Genomic DNA, 21,818 nt, shown 5'->3' with positions numbered 1-21,818 from the left:
GGGAACATTAATCAATAGCAGCTCATCAAATGCCTCCATGCCTACACTGAAACCAAGCACCATCCAAGGGTCCACAAGTTCCAGAGCAAGACATACCATGCAAATTCTCTAGCAACACAGGAACACAGCCCTGGGCTTCAATATACAGGCTGCCCAAAGTTACTCCAAAACCATTGACATATCATAACTCATTATTGGAGACGTCCTTGCACTCCAGAGAGAAGAAATCCAGCTCCACCCACCAGAACACTGACACAAGCTTCCCTAACCAAGAAACCTTGACAAGCCACCCATCCAACCCCACCCACAGTGAGGAAACTCCACAATAAAGAGAACTCCACAAACTGCCAGAATACAGAAAGGCCACCCCAAACACAGCAATATAAACAAGATGAAGAGACAGAGGAATATCCAATAGTTAAAGGAACAGGAGAAATGCCCACCAAACCAAACAGAAGAGGAAGAGATAGGGAATCTACCTGAGAAGGAATTCCAAATAATGATAGTGAAAATGATCCAAAATCTTGAAATAAAAATGGGATCACAGATAAATAGCCTGGAGACAAGGATTGAGAAGATGCAAGAAAGGTTTAACAAGGACCTAGAAGAAATAAAAGAGTCGATATATAATGAATAATGCAATAAATGAGATCAAAAACACTCTGGAGGCAACAAATAGTAGAATAACAGGCAGAAGATAGGATTAGTGAGATAGAAGTTAGAATGGTAGAAACAAATGAATCAGAGAGGGAAAAAGAAAAATGAATTAAAAGAAATGAGGACAATCTCGGAGACCTCCAGGACAATATTAAATGCTCCAACATTTGAACAATAGGAGTCCCAGAAGAAGAAGACAAAAAGAAAGACCATGAAAAAATACTTGAGGAGATAATAGTTGAAAATATCCCTAAAATGGGGAAGGAAATAATCACCCAAGTCCAAGAAACCGAGAGTCCCAAACAGGATAAACCCAAGGCAAAACACCCCAAGACACATATTAATCAAATTATACAAAGATCAAACACAAAGAACAAATATTAAAAGCAGGGGAAAGGGAAAAGCAACTACACAAAAGGGGATTCCCATAAGGATAACAGCGGACCTTTCAATAGAAACTCTTCAGGCCAGGAGGGAATGGCAAGACATACTTACAGTGGTGAAAGAAAAAAACCTACAGCCCAGATTACTGTACCCAGCAAGGATCTCATTCAAATATGAAGGAGAAATCAAAAGCTTTACAGACAAGCAAAAGCTGAGAGAATTCAGCACCACCAAACAAGCTCTCTAACAAATGCTAAAGGATATTCTCTAGACAGGAAACACAAAAAGGGTGTATAAACCAGAACCCAAAACAATAAAGTAAATGACAACGGGATCATACTTGTCAATAATTACCTTAAACGTAAATGGGTAGAATGCCCCAACCAAAAGACGAAGACTGGCTGAATGGATACAAAAACAAGACCCCTATATATGTTGTCTACAAGAGACCCACCTCAAAACAGGGGACACATACAGACTGAAAGTGCAGGGCTGGAAAAAGATATTCCATGTAAATAGAGACCAAAAGAAAGCAAGAGTAGTAATAATCATATCAGATAAAATAGACTTTAAAACAAAGGCTGTGAAAAGAGACAAAGAAGGACACTACATAATGATCAAAGATCAATCCAAGAAGAAGATATAACAATTATAAATATATGCACCCAACATAGGAGGACTGCAATATGTAAGAGAAATGCTAACAAGTATGAAAGGGGAAATTAACAATAACACAAGAATAGTGGGAGACTTTAATATCCCACTCACATCTATGGATAGATCAACTAAACAGAAAATTAACAAGGAAACACAAACTTTAAATGATACAACAGACCGGTTAGACCTAATTGATATCTATAGGACATTTCACCCCAAAACAATGAATTTCACCTTTTTCTCAAATGCACACGAAACCTTCTCCAGGATAGGTCACATCCTGGGCCATAAATCTAGCCTTGATAAATTCAAAAAAATTGAAATCATTCCAGGCACCTTTTCTGACCACAATGCAGTAAGATTAGATCTCAATTACAGGAGAAAAACTATTAAACATTCCAACATACGGAGGCTGAACAACACATTGCTGAATAACCAACAAATCACAGAAGAAATCAAAAAAGAAATCAAAATAGGCATAGAAATGAATGAAAATGAAAACACAACAACCCAAAACACATGGGACACTGTAAAAGCAGTGCTAAGGGGAAAGTTCATAGCAATACAGGCATACCTCAAGAAACAAGAAAAAAAGTCAAATAAATAACCTAACTCTACACCTAAAGCAACTAGAAAAGGAAGAAATGAAGAACCCCAGGGTTAGTAGAAGGAAAGAAATCTTAAAAATTAGGGCAGAAATAAATGCAAAAGAAACAAAAGAGACCATAGCAAAAGTCAACAAAGCCAAAAGCTGGTTCTTGGAGAGGATAAATAAAATTGACAAACCATTAGCCAGACTCATCAAGAAACAAAGGGAGAAAAATCAAACCAACAAAATTGAAATGAAAATGGAGAGATCACAACAGACAATACAGAAATACAAAGGATCATAAGAGACTATTATCAGCAATTATATACCAATAAAATGGACAACTTGGAAGAAATGGACAATTTCTTAGAAAAGTACAACTTTCCAAAACTGAACCAGGAAGAAATAGAAAATCTTAACAGACCCATCACAAGCAAGGAAATTGAAACTGTAGTCAGAAATCTTCGAGCAAACAAGAGCCCAGGTCCAGACGGCTTCACAGCTGAATTCTACCAAAAATTTAGAGAAGAGTTAACACTTATCCTACTCAAACTCTTCCAGAAAGTTACAGAGAAAGGTAAACTTCCCAACTCATTCAATGAGGCCACCATCACCCTAATACCTAAACCTGACAAAGATGCCACAAAAAAGAAAACTACAGGCCAATATCACTGATGAACATAGATGCAAAAATCCTTAACAAAATTCTAGCAATCAGAATCCAACAACACATTAAAAAGATCATACACCATGACCCAAGTGGGCTTTATCCCAGGGATGCAAGGATTCTTCAATATCCGCAAATGAATCAATGTAATTCACCACATTAACAAATTGAAAAATAAAAGCCATATGATTATCTCAATAGATGCTGAGAAAGCCTTTGACAAAATTCAACATCCATTTATGATAAAAACTCTCCAGGAAGCAGGAATAGAAGGAACATACCTCAACATAATAAAAGCTATATATGACAAACCCACAGCAAACATTCTCCTCAATGGTGAAAACTTGAAAGTCTTTCCCCTAAAGTCAGGAACAAGACAAGGCTGCCCACTTTCACCACTACTATTCAACATAGTTTTGGAAGTTCTGGCCACAACAATCAGAGCAGAAAAAGATAAAAAGAATCCAAATTGGAAAAGAAGAAGTAAAACTCTCACTGTTTGCAGATGGCATGATCCTCTACATAGAAAACCCTAAAGACTCCACCAGAAAATTACTAGAGCTAATCAATGAATATAGTAAAGTTGCAGGATATAAAATCAACACACAGAAATCACTTGCATTCCTATACACTAATAATGAGAAAGTAGAAAAAGAAATGAAGGAAACAATCGCATTCGCCATCGCAACAAAAAGAATAAAATACTTAGGAATATATCTACTTAAAGAAACTAAAGACCTATATATAGAAAACTATAAAATACTGGTGAAAGAAATCAAAGAGGACACTAATAGATGGAGAAATATACCATGTTCATGGATTGGAAGAATCAATATAGTGAAAATGAGTATACTACCCAAAGCAATCCACATATTCAATGCAATCCCTATCAAGCTACCAGCCATATTTTTCACAGAGCTAGAACAAATGATTTCACAATTGTATGGAAATACAAAAAACCTTGAATAACCAAAGCAAACTTTAGAAAGAGGAATGGAACTGGAGGAATCAACCTGCCTGACTTCAGGCTCTACTACAAAGCCACAGTCATCAAGACAGTATGGCACTGGCACAAAGACAGAAATACAGATCAATGGAACAAAATAGAAAGCCCAGAGATAAACCCATGCACTTATGGACACCTTATCTTTGACAAAGGAGGCAAGAATATACAATGGAGAAAAGACAATCTCTTTAACAAGTGGTGCTGGGAAAACTGGTCAACCACCTGTAAGAGAATGAAACTAAAACACTTTCTAACATACACAAAAATAAACTCAAAATGAATTAAAGATCTAAACGTAAGACCAGAAACTAGAAAACTCCTAGAGGAGAACATAGGCAAAACACTCTCTGACATAAATCACAGCAGGATCCTTTATGACCCACCTCACAGAAGTTTGGAAATACAAGCAAAAATAAACAGATGGGATCTAATTAAAATTAAAAGGTTCTGCACAACAAAGGAAACTATAAGCAAGGTGAAAAGACAGCCTGCAGAATGGGAGAAAATAATAGCAAGTGAAGCAACTGACAAACAACTAACCTGAAAAATATACAAGCAACTTATGCAGCTCAATTCTAGAAAAATAAACAACCCAATCAAAAAATGGGCCAAAGAACTAAAGAGACATTTCTTCAAAGAAGACATACAGATGGCTAACAAACACATGAAAAGATGCTCAACATCACTCATTATCAGAGAAATGCAAATCAAAACCACAGTGAGGTACCATTTCACGCCAGTCAGAATGGCTGCTATCCAAAAGTCTACAAGCAATAAATGCTGGAGAGGCTGTGGAGAAAAGGGAACCCTCTCACATTGTTGGTGGGAATGAAAACTAGTACAGCCACTATAGAGTACAGTGTGGAAATTCCTTAAAAAACTAGAAATAGAACTGTCTTATGACCCAGCAATCCCACTACTGGGCATACACACCGAGGAAACCAGAATTGAAAGAGACACGTGTATCCCAATGTTCACCACAGCACTGTTTATAATAGCCAGGACATGGAAGCAACTTAGATGTCTATCAGCAGATGAATGGATAAGAAAGTTGTGGTACATACACACAGTGGAGTATTACTCAGCCATTAAAAAGAATGCATTTGAATCAGTTCTGATGAGGTGGATGAAACTGGAGCTGATTATACAGAGTGAAGTAAGCCAGAAAGAAAAACACCAATACAGTATACTAACACATATATGTGGAATTTAGAAAGATGGTAATGATAACCCTGTATGTGAGACAACAAAAGAGACACAGATGTTTAGAACAGTCTTTTGGATTCTGTGAGAGAGGGAGAGGGTGGGATAATTTGGGAGAATGGCACTGAAACATGTATACTATCATATAAGAAAAAAATCACCAGTCCAGGTTTGATGCAGGATACAGGATGCTTGGGGCTGGTGCACTGGGATGACCCAGAGGGATGGTATGGGGAGGGAGGTGGGAGGGGGTTCAGGATTGGGAACATGTGTACACCCGTGGCAGATTCATGTTGCTGTATGGCAAAACCAATACAATATTGTAAAGTAATTAGTCTCCAATTAAAATAAATAAATTAAAAAAATTGAAGTATAGTTTATCTGTGATTTAACATGTTTCAGGCTTACAGCAAAATGATTCAGTTATTCATGGATATGTCTGTTCTTTTTCAGATTCTTTTCCATTATAGGCTATTCCAAAATATTGAAATATTTTAGATATTCCAAAATGCTATATTGTATAGCATTTATTGTTTATGTATTTTACATATATTAATAGTAGTGTGTATCTGTTAACCCAAATTCCCAGTTTATTCCCCCTCATGCAATTTCCCCGTTGGTAGCCATCAGTTTGGGCTTCCCTGGTGGCTCCGTGGTAAAGAACCCTCCTGCCAATTCAGGAGGTGTGGGGTCAATCCCTGAGATGGGAAGATTCCCTGGAGAAGGAAAAGGCAACACACTCCAGTATTCTTGCCTGGGAAATCTCATGGACAGAGAAAAGCCTGGAGGGCCACAGTCCATGCAGTCACAAAGAGTCAGATACTATTTAGGAAATAAAAACAAGAGCAAACCATGTTTGTTTTCTATGTCTGGGAGTCTATTTCTGCTTTGTAAATAAGTTCATTTAAGATATCATTTTTAGAAAAGACATACTATTTGTGTACAGCCTAGAAAGAAGAGACAATGCTGCTAATTAAACTGTGATGTAGTACCTCCCTAGAACTTTGAATTTTGATTCATACCTGTTAAAAGAGCATCTTATGACATTTAAATGTGAATTTGTGTTGTATATCAATTTTTTATATACATAAGAAGGAAACCATGAAACTATCATTATGGTGTTCTTAAAATGTCTTCACATCTACATCCTTTAAATCATTTTTAAAGTCATAATTGCTTTTAAAATCTTAATTGTTTTTGTTCAGCATCCTCTATATTAGCTAAGCTGCTCAAACTTTTTCTTCAGTTTTGATGTTGACATTTTCCTGTTTGTTTTTTTCCCCTCAGTTGAATTGCATGCTGCCAGCCAGAAGTTTAGTAGCTTCTGATCAAAGTCACTGTAAAGTTTTGACAAACTGATACTTGGCAGTTCTGAGTGAAGCATAACTTGCTCACACCAATTCTTCATTGCTTTGAAATTTCTTTAAACTATTTTGCGGAATTTGGCAACTTTTCCTGTCTTCAGGTGCATTGTTTGGTCTGCGATAGGAAATCCTCTGGCATGTGTTTCAGTAATCAAACATAGCACAGCTTCATCTCCTTGTGGTTATGCCATGCCAGAAAGTGTGGAACTGTGGTTGTACCACTCAGAGTGGGGTTGATGATGCCCAAACCTCTGTGGCTTAAAACCACCAAGTTTATTCTTGTTCATGCTACGTGTTCTTCTGGGTTGGCTGGGAACTTTTCTTCACATCATCCTTTATCCAAGATTCATTCTGATGAAATAGACATTGTTGGGAACATTGCTGGCCATTGTGGCTTAAGGGGAAAAATAGAAGTCATAAATTGTTCACAGCTTTTAAGGTTACCCATACAGCTGGTGCTCACATTTCTCTGGCCAGAGGATATCCTCTGATCACATCCATCATCAGGGATTTGGAGAAGTACAATCACACCAAATGTCTGGAAGAAGGGGGATATTTGGTAGACAGCAATAATGTCTACTACTGTTTTCCTTTGTGGGCAAAAGATACTGTTTGCCCTCTTCACTCCATATGGAACATACTTATTCCATCCTAAAAGAAATTGACTCAAACTCAACTCATTCCCTACAGCTACTTGAAAGACTAGCTATATGGATGATGTCAGGTGGTCTCTTCACTGGGGAAGGTGTGCAGTGACTTCTATGTCAACTTTGAATGTAGTTTCTCTAGATTCAGAGACCTACAAACTAAAAAGACTTCTTGTTCTGCTCCCTCTACCACCTAACTCATCCAATTAACCTATGGGTAGAACAGGAGCACTGACTCTCAGCACCTCTGTTCATGGAGGGGAAGAAGGAGAGAAATGCACCAGTCACACTTTCAAAGCAGTTTTGAAATCCCCCTGGGCAGACATGACAAAGGGCTACTGGTTTCGTGGTGGGGAACATTCCTAATTAACTTATAGGGATATCTTCTAACTCGTCTATTTTCTGTTAACGTTAGATCCACTCTCTAGGAGATTTCATTCTTGCCATTCTTTGTGTCTACAACTGTAGAAGACCTTGGCAGATATACCCTCTTAGGGCCTAGATGCTTTCTTAACCCATTATCTGTATATGTTCACCCCAGAGATGTAGTAATAACTTCAAGAAAATAGACAATAATAAAATATTATAAAAATAATTAAAAAGTGGTGAGTTTTGAGCACTATCTTGGTTTTTGACATAATTTATGTAATTTAAAAATAATGGTGGTATTTAACAACCATCTTACAAGTTTCTAAAAAATATAACCATTAAGCTTGTATGCTGCTGCTGCTGCTAAGTCGCTTCAGTCATGTTCGACTCTGTGTGATCCCATGGATAGCAGCCCACCAGGCTCCTCTGTCCATGGGGCTCTCCAGGCAAGAATACTGGAGTGGGTTGCCATTTCCTTCTCCAAGCTCATGTGAGTCAGTTCAAAACACCATTCCCTTAGTCCATTCAGATGTGATAACTGAGTGTGATGGCCATGCACTTTAATTCTTCCTTTGAGACTGAGCTCTAACTTTCTATTATTGCTTCATCTTTTTATCGGTTTGGGGATTGAAAAGCAGTTCCCCCAACAAGTTCTGGAATGCCCACCTGAGAGCAGAAGAAACTCCCAGTTTATGAACAATGAAGTTTGGAGAGGGGTTTGGAGATGAGATGGATCTTCAGAGCCTTCCTCCAGCCTCCAGAACTGTGAGAAATAAATATTTGTTGTCTAAAGTCACACCTGTTATAGTGCTCTGTTATGGCAACTTGAACTAAGACGGAGGCTGTTGTATCAGGAAAACTGAGTGAGCAGCAACAAAGCAGACCAATAGATGTATCTGCAGGAATTCCACAGATAAAAGGCAGCACCCTTAGTGGCTGGTTCATATGGTCTGGGGCCATATTGCTTGGAGGGTGTGACTTATTCCAGTTACTGTATAGGATGAGCAGAGTTAGTCATAGCTGAGGCTAAATATATACTTATTTGGCAGCAGAGAAAAAAAAATCAGTTATATTTTTAATCTGTTATATATATGTGATATAAGGACTGGAATGATACTGAAATGGGCAGCAAAATGTGAGAGGTAGTAGCTGGCCTGATTTGTTGGAATGAGTAAAAGAAGGAAGAAAAGATTTGTATAGAAAGTATTCCTGGGAAAAGCTGACCATATTTAATTTACTGGTGTAGTCATTGGAAGTGCCTCCAGTCATTCCTTTCTCCTCCTCACCAAGCCCATCACCCGCCTTCCCATGGCTGTTTGGTTGGGGCAAGTGGGAGAAGGAAAGAGTTATGGTTCTAGGGATAGGATTTAATTTTGGAGTAGAAACTACTCTACATTGTTTACCCATTTCCCAAGAGGGTTCTGAGGATTTTTTTTACTGATGGGACAGTTGAGAATATTATCCATAAAGCCCAAGGGTACATCATTTAAAATACTGCCTAGACTTTCATTGCCTTTAGGAAGGCACAGATGTTGAATCATACTGAATTTTATATTTAAAATATAGATAAAATTTTGCTTCTAATGACGTGATTCTAATTACAATTATTTCCTTATGCCATGTAAGTGTGCATCTTATATACCTTTTACGGTGAAGGTTGCTGGACCTATTAAGAAACATTCCTAACTTACATGCTGTGCATTAGGTTTTAAAGTCAGTGCTTGTTGAAAGTGCTAGTACATTCATTTACTCCGAATTTCTTCCAAACATGTTAAATGAACTTGTAGGATTAGGCACAGTAGATTTGTTACTTTTAAAAAATAACATATTTTGATTTAACTTGCCATACTTTTTTAAATTCCCTCTTCCCAACTCTTTGAATAAGAAGCAAGATTTCTGGAGAAACCACTTTTGGTACATATACTGGTCCTCCTCAGTTAGTAGATAGCAATGCTGCTATGATTGAATCTCCCAGTGGGATGGTTGTTTTCAAAAGATTGACATTCGGGCCCTGGTTATGATACTACAGTCCCAATCAGTCTTTTATTATTCTTGCTCTGTAACCTGACGTTGGTTCAGGAAGAGGAAATCCTTGGGCTTAATGAAGACAATCAGCCTAAGGTCAGGAGGGTAATACTAAACAGACTGAAAGTTAAGGTAGCATGGAAATAAGGAAGAAGGAAAGGCTGGAGTGGATTCAAAGGTTAGACTCAAAGATGGAAGCCAAAAGCACCTGGAAGGCAAAATATACTTGAACCCTAAAATATACAGAGCCCTGGGGAGATATAAAAATAAATCAAGCTTATTTAGTTTATTGCCTTTCCACTTCCCTGGTGGCTTATCCAGCTGTTCCCCAACTTTGGGCAGGTGGTTTGTGGGCCTGATTTTTAGGTGTTTATCATGAGGTGCCTACTAGAACAGCTGCTGGGAAAAAGGGGCCCTCAAGGCCTTCGTTATACATCAGTTCCCAAACTTCACAGTTCCTGATATTAAACTGCTTTGATTGGAGATTATAGTGTTTCATTTAAATTTCAAATGACACATTGCAATGTACTTTTAGGTAATCTGTAATGTGCCTCTGGGCATAGTGCAATTTTTTTTTTAAATTTTTATATAGGTGTCTAAATTGCACAAGAAAATGGGAATGCTTTAGATTAAAATGAGTAAGCAGCCCCTTCTTTTCTGTTAGCTGCATTGCCCCTTGCAGACCTGGATATGGGTAATAAAATATATGAAAGTTACTGATTATTGAAAATGGAGTCTCTTTTGCAAAAGCCATTGAGAGTTGGCCATAAGTTTTCCCTGAAAGGTAGTTGTTATTAATACCATTTTACAGATGAGGAAATCAAAGGCTGCTTAAATGAGACTCATAAATTCTTATAGACTAGCACTGTGGTCAGAAGGCTGGACTGTGGGGAAAAATGCCTGGATTTGAGTCTTGGCTCCTTCACATATTATCTATGTTGCTCTGAGCAAGTTATTTATCGTTTTCATATTTTCACATCTGAAAAGAGAAATAACATTAGTTTCTGCCTCATAGGGTTATTATGAGGAATGATGAGTTCATACGTTTAAAGCACTTAGAATAATGCCTGGTACATGATAAGTGTGATGAAAGTGTTCATATAGATTCACAGACTCTTATCTGAAACCCTGAGGGACAGATAGGTTTTGGAATTCAGAATTTTTCCAGATTTTACAAAGGTGATACGAGACAAAAGTTTATTTTATTATACTTAACAGCTACAGAGTCTGAGCACACTGTAATCAACTGGATAATTCTGCAGCTAAATGGATGGGCAGTCATGCTAACTGGGAAAACATGTATAAACAGGCTTATATTAGCTTAGGCCAGGTTTAGGTACTAAGTCAGTTACAAAATTTTGGATTTCAGAGCCTTTCTATGTTTTTAAGTTATGGATGAGGGATTGTGGATCTGAGATAACATTGAATGGTAGATATATTATTGAATTTATTTCCAAGGTCCAGGCTAGAATTTTGAGCCAACATTCTTTCTCTCATGGTTTTGCAAAATGAAAACAGAACAGTGGTTTGATCAAGGTCACACAACTGCTCACCAATGGTTTGGTCAAGGTTGTACAACTGCTCATGTCAAGTATGGGACTATATTCTTGGTTTCTTGATGTTGAGCCTAATGTTCTGCATGAAACACAAATGTTTCCAGAAGCATACTGCCTCCAAAACTAATCCCATGCAAAATAATGCTTAGTCCAATCAAAAAGGAGTTTTGGGATTTTTGTTTAGGAAACCTGTTTTTTCAGAGTCCTTATTGTTCTGATGATTCTTTACTTGGTGGCTCAGCGGGTAAAGCATCTGCCTACAATGCGGGAGACCCGGGTTCGATCCCTGGGTCAGGAAGATCCCCTGGAAAAGGAAATGGCAACCCACTCCAGTACTCTTGCCTGGAAAATCCCATGGACTGAGAAGCCTGGTAGGCTACGGTCCATGGGGTCGCAAAGAGTCGGACACGACTGAGCGACTTTCCCTTCCCTATTGTTCTGATGAGCATTGGGAGTCTGCAAGAAGGAGGACTGTTACATACCTTTCCTAAACTTATTTGCCCACTCATTCCTATTTTGAGAACATTTCAGCTATCACATTTTAGTACATGTTATTTTATGTTAGTCTAAACAAGACCTTTAAGGGTCCTTGCACTTAGTGGATACAGGCAGAATTGTGATTCCCATCTTTATAATGAATGATACCAGTTTCTTTCCAGGACATCATTCAAGAAGAGCTGTGTGCTTACTGAGCTCTCTGTTTCTGGTTGTGGTTAGCTTGATTAAAAAGGCACTGCAGTACTCATAGTTAAGGGGTCCAGGAATCCCAATATAGCAACTTCCAAGAATGTGAAGTCTTGAGTATTTATGGAAGACATTGATACAAATCATGCTTTTTATTTTGCATAGGATGAGGTTCATAGATTAAAAAAAGAAGTGAACCCATAAAAACTGACTTCATCCTGTCTCCCATCTCACAACTCCACTAAAGGAGAACAATTTCCTTATCCTTTGGCTACTGAAGAATTTCAGTTTCATCATTTTCACCACAAGGCAGTGAGGGGTTGATGCTTATAACATCTGTGGGTAAATCCTTGGGCTTGGATTGAAATGAACCTTCTGGTATGTATGCCCATGAGTCTTCTAAAGAAAACATGGTTTCTTTTAATGTTGATATTCCAGAAATGTTGCATAGACCCTTGGAAATGAGTTGTTCTTCCTAAAAATAATATCAGCTCTCTTGGACATGCTATGAGCAGGGTACATTATGTGCTTGAAGCGTTTTGTTCTGCTAAGGTACCATTGGGAAAACTTTTGGTTAGAAATTGATTGTTTAGAGTAAGGATTTAATGTGCTGTATTCCTGTGAAGTCTTTTGTTCCCTAAGTATTTGCTGTTTATGTTTCTCTTATGAATCAACTAGCTTTTCTTCCAAGTTTATGCTATTTTTTATTTTTAAAAATGTTGACTACTTTGGGAGCAAGGCTTATATATACAGACTTCATTTATGCTACCAGCAGCCTAGTAAGTTTTTCATTAAAAGAACCCTTGAAGGAGTGGTATTTACTTGGTTATATATGAATCATTCAGGCTCACCTGGGAAACTATATCGGAATCACAGCCTCAGTATTGATGCTGAAAACTTGTTCTCTGTATGCTGGTGCTGAATCAAATCTCAGAGACAGGATTTGGGGTGAAGTAGAAAAGAATAGCTTTATTGCTTTGCCAGGCAAAGGGGTGTTGCTGGCCAAAATCTTGGCCTTCTCTGCCCACCGAAGCTGAATGAAAAATACGGAGAGTTTGGAGGAAACAGAAAGGTGGCTTTCATTCGCAGCCTCTCAGCCGGTGGAGAAGGGGAAACAGCAGCCTCATGCCTCAAGAACTGTGCCGCCCCCTCCGTGAGGAGTCCAGGGGCTTAAAAAAGGCAAGGGCTCACAGTCAGGAGTTGGTGGTGGAGCAGAGGTGATAGGATCTTAATTACTTCTTCTTGCATTATTTCAAAGACAGTCATAAGCTGGCGTCAGTAACCCAGTAATTGAGTCTGGCAGTTTGTGGCCCTGCGGCCTGCTTTCTGATATGTAACTGCAAAGCGAAGGGTGTTATAAGGATAAACACCAGATAGGAGAATGTATTTAGCATAGAGTCAAAGAAGAAAATGTGAGCTGTCGCTCCTGCAGAGTCAGGGGCAGAAAAGCAAACTTAGTTATAGACGTGCAGAGTTAGGGGCAGTTAAAGGAAAAACAGAAAACCAGGAATGTTCAGGCCTTCTCTCTGTTCTGTTTATCTTTGTTCTCAGGAAAGAGAAAGAGAAAAACTCATTCCTCTTTTTTCCTTTTCATTGCGGGGTGGGGTTGGGGGATAGGGCACAGCCTTGTGCCTGTGTCCCATCCTGGGGACGTTTGGTGAGGAGTGTTCTAGCAGCGGTTCAAGGGCAGAGCTGCTAGGGATCAGGATGTGTGCTGGGCCTACAATCTTGTAGTCTGGCTTCAGGTAGTCTCTTGATGAGCTTCTTGAGGTTATCAAACTGTGACTGTCTCTGGGATGAAGGATGCTGACATCTTCTTTTTCATATTGTTCATGGGGTTCTCAAGGTAGGACTACTGAAGTTGTTTGCCATCTCTTGATGAAAGTGAAAGAGGAGAGTGAAAAACTTGGCTTAAAACTAAACATTCAAAAAACTAAGATCATGGCATCCGGCCCCATCACTTCATGGCAAGTAGATGGGGAAACAATGGAAACAGGGAGAGACTTTATTTTCTTGGGCTCCAAAATCACTGAAGATGGTGACTGCAGCCATGAAATTTAAAGACGCTTGCTCCTTGGGAAAAAAGCTATGACCAACCTAGGCAAAATATTAAAAAAGCAGAGACGTTACATTGCCGACAAAGGTCCGTCTAGTCAAGGCTATGGTTTTTCCAGTATGGATGTGAGAGTTGGACTATAAAGAAAGCTGAGCACCGAAGAATTGATGTTTTTTGAACTGTGGTATTGAAGAAGACTCTTGAGAGTCCCTTGGACTGCAAGGAGATCAAACCAGTCAATCCTAAAGGAAATCAGTCCTGAATATTAATTGGAAAGACTGATGTTGAAGCTGAAACTCCAATACTTTGGCCACCTGATGTGAAGTACTGACTCACTGGAAAATCCCCTGGTGCTAGGAAAGATTGAAGGTGGGAGGAGAAGGGGGAGACAGGATGAGACGGTTGGATGGCATCACTGACTCGATGGACATGAGCTTGAGTAAACTTCAGAAGTTGGTGATGGACAAGGAAGCCTAGGGTGATGCAGTCATGGGGTCGCAAAGAGTCAAACACGACTGAGGGACTGAACTGAGCTGAACATCTTCCTTTGTGTGTGTGCCCAGTCACTTAGTCGTGTCTGACTCTTTGCAATCCTGTGGACTGTAGCCCACCAGGCTCCTCTGTTCATGGAATTTTCCAAGCAAGAATACTGGAGTTGGTTGCCATTTCCTCCTTCAGGGAATCTTCCTGATCCAGGGATCGAACCATGTCTCTTGTGTCTCCTGCATTGGCAGGTCGATTTGTTACCACTAGTATGAGATGGTTGGATGGCGTTGCTGACTCAATGGACATGAGTTTGAGCAAACTCCAGGTGACAGTGAAGGACAGGGAAGCCTGGTGTGCAGCCCATGGGATCTCAAAGAGGTGGACACAACTGAGTGACTGCACAACAACAAGTGCTACCTGGGAAGCCCAATACATCTTCCTTTAGTTGGGGGCTTAGTTCTGTAGAAGAGATCAAAAATACTATCCTGTGTCTCCTTTGAGGCAGAACCAGGATGCTGCCTAAAGCCTGCTCTATTTTTTTCTTGGCTGCTCCTCCCTTGTCTCTGCATCCCCTCCCTTCCCTGATTAGCAACTGTTTGAATCTGCCCTTTTGAACTCAGGGAATGTCGTGGAGGCTGGAGTCTATTCCCCACAAATAAAATATGGAAGACACAGAAGAGCTTCTGTGCCTAGGAGCCCCACAGAGTCCTGCTAGGTTTCAGTATTTTTAAAGTTTCTGGATGATTCTGTTAGGGGAAGCACACTGACTGAAGCCGCCCACCCTGGTCAGACCCTTTAGTAACCATTCACATGAGTTGTTTTATGATAGGAGATCCTGGTAAGGAATATGGAACTAATAAGCCACCACCAACTGGAAGAGTTTGGGAAAGGTCAAAGGAGACACCATGTGTCCGTCCACTTCCCAGAATCCCTCTTGCTAGCATCCATCTTGGCTGGGCGATGCCTGCACCACCAGAAAAGACTGAATTAGAATGATTGGCCAAAGACCACCAGGAAACTAATCCCATCACCATAAAATGGGAGACTGCGAGCCCCATGGCAAAGCAGTTCTCCTGGGTTCCCTCATCCTACTGCTCTCCACCCGGGTGCCCTTTACCAATAAAATCTCTTGCTTTGTCAGCACATGTGTCTCCTCGGACAATTCGTTTCTGAGTGTTAGACAAAAGCCCAGTTTTGGGCCCTGGAAGGGGTCCCCCTTCCTGCAACAATTCTGTCTGGCCAAGATTGAGAAATACTCTTATAGGCCAAGTGGTTGGTTTATCCCACCTGATTCAGGTATTTTCATTAACCATACCGCAGGGCTTATAGTCTAGCAGTCTGTGAACTGAATGCTGCATAGAACAATGTTAAATATGCCTGAATTAGAAAACCCATAGGCAAGATATGTGCTCTCCACTGCCCCCAGTCTCAACAATCTCTGTTGTGTTATACCCAGTCACTTCTCATGCTTATGACATTTGTCTAGCAACCATGGGTATTTGAATCTGTGACCCCTGAAATACTGAGAGGGGTTCTCTAGTTCAAAACTATATTAAATCATTAAGAGTATCTGAGAATGACTACATGTACATGAAAGGCTGAAGATATTTGCTGTTTATGGGAGCCCAGATTACTAGTTCGGAGAAGGCAATGGCAACCCACTCCAGTACTCTTGCCTGGAAAATCCCATGGATGGAGGAGCCTGGTAGGCTGCAGTCCATGGGGTTGCTAAGAGTTGGACATGACTAAACGACTTCCCTTTCACTTTTCACTTTCATGCATTGGAGAAGGAAATGGCAACCCACTCCAGTGTTCTTGCCTGGAGAATCCCAGGGACGGGGGAGCTTGGTGGGCTGCTGTCTACGGGGTCGCAAAGAGTCGGACATGCCTGAAGCGACTTAGCAGCAGCAGCAGCAGCAGCAGCAGATTACTAGTTGCACCCTTTAAGGAGAGTTTCCTTTGGGGCAGAGAGGTGTTCCTAGGGATGCTAGACAAACTGAAACCCCACACGGTGTCTATCACATGTGATCAGTGGCAGTAGAACCAGAGCAAAACTGACTCCTCCCTTGTGAGGAGTGACTAAAGGTAACATCTCTGAAGGAGAGGCAAAGAGGAAAAGAGTAGGATGAGAAATAGGGTTAGCTGCTGAGAGGTAAGATCAAGTCCAGACTGAGGAAGGGTTAGGAGAAGTGTTCTGAATCAGGGTGGTGAGTAGGGGGGAATCTTTTGGCTTCACTGGGAGCACCCTTTAAGTGTGACAGGTTTGTTTTGTTGCTTTGTTTCAAGCTCAAATGCTGGACATCGATACCCACTATACCAGGGCCAGTGACTACAAGTACCTAAAGGTTTATTACTTAGGCATATGCAGGCAAGAGGCGGCCTTAGGAGAGGGGGCTGCCAGCAAGGTGGCTCTCTGACGTCTGAGCAGAGAAAATCTGATTGTGGAGACAAATATAAGGCAGAAACCTTCTGGCTGGGATTTTGAGTAATGCCCAGGGCAGAATTTCCATTGCTTGCCCTCATGTAGGGATAGATGAAAGGAATAGGTATGTTGCCTTTCATGTGACTTAGAAGGTTAGCAGAAGTGTGTCTGCGTGATGTACAGAGAACAAAAAATTAGAGATCTTTCATTCTGTGAATTCAATAAATTTTATTAAACAGCTACTATGGACAGACTCTGTGATCCAAACAGTTACAGTCTCTGGGCAGAGAGAGACAAACACAAATATACACCATATTGAGTGGAAAGGATATGAGTAAGATGCAAAGTTATTTAAATAGAGTAGCCAGGGAAGGCCTCTCTGAAAATGGAAATTTTTTCCTCCCAAGCATGGGAAGGGAGACCACTGGAAGGTTTTGAGCAGTGGATAAGAACAATCTGATTGACCACATATAAAGAAGGGATAATTTGTGGTTTACACACACTTATTGCAAAAGTCATTGAGGAAAGGAGTATGGGATGTGGATTAGAACCATGAGAACAAGGGTGTTCAGAAGAGGGAAGATAAATTTATTATGCAAAACCCTAGTAAGGAAACAGATTGGAAAATGTGCAACAATTAATTTGCCAAACATGGAATTTGTTGCTGAAAACTAAAGAAAAAAAGCCCTGAGCCTTTCACATAAAACATTTACTGGAGAGAGAAAGACAGACAAATTTGAAGTGCTTTCAGAGTGGACAGAGCCGTTTTGCTTCTAGCTTAAAAAAAAAAAAAAAAAAGCCCTTGGCAGTTGTAATCAATTGGGTAAATCTGGCTTGGATCAGTCTAAAGTACATTTGCTCTAAAATCTCAGATCTACTTTCAAAAGGCTGTACATGTGTATTCTTGTATCCCTTGAGTGAAAAATAGCTATGGTGCTGCCTGTTCTGTTTCCCAGGGCCTGTGAGAGCACTTAGCATTGGGTGCCTGGCTTAGCTGGAAGCAGTGATCTGAAATATGGTCTGGGTCCTCTTCCTTGGCATCCTTGTGGTTCACTGTTTGTGAATCTCTGTGTCTGATATCATCCTCCACTTGTCTATGATGAGATTCATGGAGGCTGGGCACTTTCTTTTTTAGCTTTTTATTTTATATTGGAGTATATTTTCAGGTGTATAGCAATTCAAATCAGGTGTATTCATGTATACATATACATGTATCTATTCTTTTCCCACTTAGGTAGTTACAGAATATTGAGCTGGGTTCCCTATGCTGTGCAGTAGGTCCTTGTTGGTTATCTATTTTATTTTATTATTTATTTATTTTAAATTGGAGTGTAATTGCTTTTCAATATTGTTCGTTTCTGCTGTACAACATGAATCAGCTATATGTGTATATATATCCCCTCTCTCTTGAGCCTCACAAAGCCCCCATCCCACACTTCTAGATGGTCGTAGAGCACCAAGCTGAGCTACCTATGCTGCGCAGGAGCTTCCTACTAGCTGCAGTAGTGTATACATGTCAATGCTACTCTCTCAGTTCACTCCACCCCCTCCTCCCCACTCCCTCAGCCCCTGTGTCCAAAGTCTGTTCTCTATGTCTGTCTCTCTATTTCTGGGCTGGACACTTTTCTTTTGAAGCTTATGATACACTAATTATAGAGTTAGACTTCTCTTCTGCTGTGATTATAGTTCAGTCCTTCCCAGTTTTCTGGTTCAGCTAAGTTCAGCCACAGGCTTCTGCTCTTCTAACTAATACTCACTTACTGTTGCACACACCCACGCAGAGCAAGTGCCCTGGCAGTGACATTCTCAGAGCTTCAGGAATCTCAATGAAATGCCACCTCTCCATGAACGCCTTCTACAATTTCTGCTACTTCCATAGGGGACTTAAAAAAAAAATCACTTTTCATATTGGAGATACAATTTATTTTAAGAAGAAAATTGGGGCTTCCCTGCAGTGCAGGAGGGGTTCGATACTTGGATTGGGAAGATCCCCTGGAGGAAGGCGTGGCAACCCACTCCAGTATTCTTCCCTGGAGAATCCCCATGGACAGAGGAGCATGGCGGGCTGTAGTTCATGGGGTCACAAAGAGTCAGACACAACTAAGCGACTAAGCACAACACAGCACAGAGAAGAAACAACTTTAAAAGCTCTCATCTAAAAAATAAATCCCATCCATGTTATCCCCAATAGGTTTGTCCCCTACCATGAGCTGAATGCCTTCAATGACCGGTCGCAAAGAGTCGGACATGACTGAGCGACTAAGCACAAGCACAAGAAGAAAATTGCCTCAAATATTCTTATTCCTGGTTCAAAATGCTTTCATCTTCAATTGAAAAGATAATCTCTCCCCATCAGTCTTCCTTCTGCCTAGCTTCCCAGTTGGCAGCAGAGTTCCCTCTTGGTGGTCTTCAAACTTACTATTTGGTACTTAAACCATGGGAGGTGTATGCTCAACTGTGATCTTTGATGAGCTCTTAGTTGAGGTTCACCAGAACTATGACTATCCCTTAACATCACAGTTATGATTTCATTTCTTCCTCTCATCTCACCGACTCAGCCTGTGGTCACTTTAGAGAATTCTCTTTGAAGGAAATTCGTGCTTTGGTGAGATTCTTTTATGAATTCGTCATACGTCATTTATCTAATACATTCGTCTTGCATAGAATACGCATTCTTTAAACATGTTTCAGTTCTCTGAATTCCTTCTGTACTGCTCCCCTCCTTTCCCTATAGCCACCTCTCATATTATTCCTCATCTGGACTAATGAATCATTCCTCATCAGGACTGATGCATCAAACCCCTAATTTGCTTCCAGGCTTCTGTGAGTCTGATCACCATCAGGCTGTAAGCCCTTAGAAGGTAGAGACTCTGTCTTGTTTCTGTTTTTTCCATTGCCTAACTGGTGCCATGCACATGGTGGGATCTGAATGAATGTTTCTAAAAGAAGAAATGCTGCTGAGTCTGTAGAGTTACTCTAAATCAGAATTTCCCAAAGTTAAGTTATGTGGAAGAATTCTTTCTCCAATATTGTCTGCTTCAAACAAAGAATTTCCATGGTTAAATAATTATGGGAATCATGGTAAACTTCATATTTGCTGTAGGTAATCAGAGTGCGCATTAGATTATCAAGCCACAGAAAAGACCCATAGAGCCTAACTTTAACTCTACCAAACATACTTGACTGCGGATTTATTTTTAAATGCATAACACATTGATATCTTGTTGTTGTTGTTCAGTCACTAGGTCATGTCCGACTCTTCGCAAACCCATGAACTGTAGCACACTAGGCTCATCTCTCTTCCCCTGTCTCTTGGATTTGTGTCCATTGAATTGGTGATGCTATCTAAACATCTCATCCTCTGCTGCCCCCTTCTCCTTTTGCCTTCTATTAGCATTAGGGTCTTTTCCAATGAATTAGCTATTTGCATCAAATGGCCAAGTTATTGGAGCTTCAGCTTCAGCAACAGTCCTTCCAATAAACATTCGGGGTTGATTTCCTTTCGGATTGACTAGTTTGATCTCCTTGAAGTCCAAGGGAACTCTAAACTCCAGCAGTATAATTCAAAAGCATCAGTTCTTTGGTACTCAGCCTTCTTTATGGATCAGCTCTTGCATCTGTACTTGACTACTGGAAAAACCATAGCTTTGGCTATATGGAACTTTGCTGGGGAAGTGAGGTCTTTGCTTTTTAATATACTGTCTAGGTTTGCCATATTTTTCCTTTCAAGGAGCAAGTGTCTTTTAATTTCCTGGCTGCAATTCACTGTCCTCAGTGATTTTGGAGCCCAATAAAATAAAGTCTGTCACTGTTTCCACTTTCTCCCCTTCTATTTACTGTGAAGTGATGGGACCAAATGCCATGATCTTAGTGTTTTTCATGTTGTGTTTCAAGCCAGCTTTTTTGCTCTCCTCTTTCAACCTCATCAAGACTCTCTTTAGCTCCTTTTCACTTTATGACATGAGAGTGGTATCATCTACATATCTGAAATTGTTTATATTTCTCCCAGCAATCTTAATTCCAGCTTGTGATTCATCCAGCCCAGCATTTCACATAATGTACTCTGCATTATAAGTTAAGTAAGCAGGGTGACAATAGACAGCCTTTATGTACTCCTTTCCTAAATTTGAACCAGTCCATTGTTCCATGTCTCATTCTAGCTTTTGCATCTTGGCCTGCATAAAGGTTTCTCAGGAGGCAGCCAAGGTGGTCTGGTTCCCATCTCTGAGAATTTTCCACAGTTTTCTGTGATCCACACAATCAAATGCTTTAGCATAGTCAATGAAGCAGATGTTTTTCTGGAATTCCATTGCTTTCTCTGTGATCCAGCAAATTTTGGCAATTTGATCTTTGGTTCCTCTGCCTCTTTGAATCCCAGCTTGTACATCTGGAAGTTCTTGGTTCATGTACTGTCAAAACTTAGCTTGAAGGATTTGGAGTATTACCTTGCTAGCATGTGAAATGAGTACAATTGTATGGTAGTTTGACTATTTTGGGGCATTGCTTTTCTTTGGGATTGGAATGAAAACTGACCTTTTCCAGTCCTGTGGCCACTGCTGAGTTTTTCAAATTCACTGACATATTGAGTGCAACACTTTAACATGATCATTTTTTAGGATCTGAAATAGTTCAGTTGGAATTCCATCACCTCCACTATGTTTGTGGTGATACTTCCTAAGGCCCCCTTGACTTCACACTTCCAGGTGTCAGGCTCTAGGTGAGTGACCATGCCATCATGGTTGTTGAGGTCATTGAGACCTTTCTTATATAGTTCTTCTGTGTATTCTTGCCACCTCTTCTTAATCTCTTCTGCTTCTTTTAAGTCCTTACCATTTTTGCCTTTTATCATGCCCATCCTTGCATGAAATATTCCCTTGATAGCTCCCATTTTCTTGAAAAGATCTCTAGTTTTCCTATTCTCTTGTTTTACTCTATTTCTTTGATTTATTCATTTAAGAAGCTCTTCTTATCTCTCCTTGCTATTTCATGGAACTCTGCATTCAGTGGGTATATCTCTCCCTTCCTCCCTTGCCTTTCAGTTTTCTT

The sequence above is a fragment of the Capra hircus genome, chromosome 14 (assembly GCF_001704415.2).
Source record: "Capra hircus breed San Clemente chromosome 14, ASM170441v1, whole genome shotgun sequence".
Classification (NCBI taxonomy): domain Eukaryota; kingdom Metazoa; phylum Chordata; class Mammalia; order Artiodactyla; family Bovidae; genus Capra; species Capra hircus.
The sequence above is the reverse complement of the archived record's forward strand: the minus strand, read 5'-3'. Positions refer to the sequence as shown.